This window comes from Phoca vitulina, unplaced genomic scaffold (genome assembly GCF_004348235.1).
Source record: "Phoca vitulina isolate PV1807 unplaced genomic scaffold, GSC_HSeal_1.0 scaffold26, whole genome shotgun sequence".
In the NCBI taxonomy this organism is placed as follows: domain Eukaryota; kingdom Metazoa; phylum Chordata; class Mammalia; order Carnivora; family Phocidae; genus Phoca; species Phoca vitulina.
In genome coordinates this window covers 26,373,315-26,373,673 of record NW_022589729.1, presented here as the reverse complement: position 1 = coordinate 26,373,673, position 359 = coordinate 26,373,315, and positions in this window count along the sequence as shown.

Below are 359 nucleotides of genomic sequence, written 5' to 3'. Positions count from 1 at the left end.
CATCTGCCCTTCACCCTGCTTGTGCTCTCTCTCACTCACTCTCCCTCTCTCTCTCAAATAAATAAATAAAATCTAAAAAAAAAGTAATCCTACATGTATAAGTATGCATTATGTAGTCAATTCTATACTTATTTTCCTTATTCTTTCAAGTGTTGTGTATCTCAGTTTTATTTTGAACTTGGATTTTCAGAGTTTCACAAATTTATAAGCTGAGAGCAGTGCTTCACTGATTAAGTGGACTACATTTTATCTGGCAAATCGTAGCACTAGGTCTCCTATACACATAATACCCACAGAAAGTGAGCATGGGCCTCAACTCAGTACTTAATTCCCTCTAACCTCTTCCAGTTGTCTAAAAT